We start from the raw sequence: 1,538 nt of genomic DNA, 5'->3' as shown, positions 1-1,538 counted from the left end.
GGGCTTCCAGTCCATATTCTGCACAGATGTTCCTGTACACTATGCCCGCCACTTGGTTATGTCGTTCCATGTACGCTTTCCCTGCCAGCATATATATATATATACATATATATATAAAACCTGGTGTTATTTTGTTTGCGTAATACATAATGTATTTTGTTTACTATTACGCAAACAAAGTAAAACAACAGAAGCAACAGGTGAAGGTCTTTCATTTCTGTTTCTCCAGTTTTGTTCTTTTCTTAGCAGGGTTTGGAACAATTCTCTTTACTTTCAGAGGCCGCAGAGTGCAGGACAAGGCAGAGTCTATGATTTCAGATTCAATCTCTAGCTTCCGTTTTTGTGCTCTTCTCCCTCCTTCCAAGGGGCACACACTGGCATGCTCTGTTTAAATTTCTACAAAAATTTTCGAGCTGGGGCCTGCAATAGCAATGCATAGCAGAGCAGTGCACTAATTTGCAAAATGCAGATAAAACCTTCAGTGCAGTGCAGGTTTTATCTGCACTGCAAACCTATCAGGATCTTGATAGATAACCTGCAATCTTGATAGGTTTAATCAAGATTGTACTGCAAGTTAGTCAGACTTACCATGCAGTTTATCTAAACTGCCAAGATCAAACACACACACGGCCTCCATACAGACAAAATATCTAAGTAAGGAAGTACAAGAAAAATCTCAAAGAACTTACAGGAAGAAATATCCGATCCTGTCCATTTCCTAACCGCCTGATACCTTTGGTAGTCCTTCACTGAAAATCTTGAATCGCTCTTAGTCTGATCCCTCCCCAATGGAAACCTGCCCTGGGAAGCCTCGCTACTGGCTGAACCCCAAGACAAAATCTCCATCTGGGTCATTGGGATACTCAAACCCCTCCACCACGTTAAGGTGGCGATTCTGCGGAGGGGTCACCAGCAGATCGCGATGGATGTTTAAACCAAGGGATTCCCCCATCCTGAGCAAGCACAAGGCAACAGTGGAGAGGAAAACTCCCTTTAAAAGGAAGAAACCTCCAGCAGAACCAGGCTCAGGATGAGCAGCCATCTGCCGAGGCTGGCTGGCTTCAAGATGGCAAAAATAAAAAATCAAACAAACACAAAGAAACACATTAAAATAAAGCTGGAACTAAATCTCTGAAATAAGAAAAACACAGTTAGTTACAAAAAAAGATTGCATTACAAATATTAGAAAAAAGAAAAAGTAGGAAACTGTGATTAGTGTAAATCAGGGGTGTCCAGAGTCGGCCCTCATCCTGCATGTTTTAGTTCTCTCCCTAGTGGTTGTAACAACCTCCTTAGGCCTCTAATGAGCCATCATTTGAGGCAGGTGTGTCAAACCAGGGAGAGAACTAAAACATGCAGGATGAGGGCCGACTCTGGACACCCCTGGTGTAAATGGTCCCAAAGCACCCACCACCAGCCACCGGGGAGATCCAGACCCAGACAGCACCCACCACTCACTGGTGTTTCCCCGGACCCTGTCGCCACACCCCACGGCTCCAGCTCCGCCTCCCACGGCTCCAGCTCCGCCCCCGGCGTCG

Source organism: Poecilia reticulata, linkage group LG16 (genome assembly GCF_000633615.1).
Source record: "Poecilia reticulata strain Guanapo linkage group LG16, Guppy_female_1.0+MT, whole genome shotgun sequence".
Classification (NCBI taxonomy): domain Eukaryota; kingdom Metazoa; phylum Chordata; class Actinopteri; order Cyprinodontiformes; family Poeciliidae; genus Poecilia; species Poecilia reticulata.
This window is presented reverse-complemented; position numbering follows the sequence as displayed.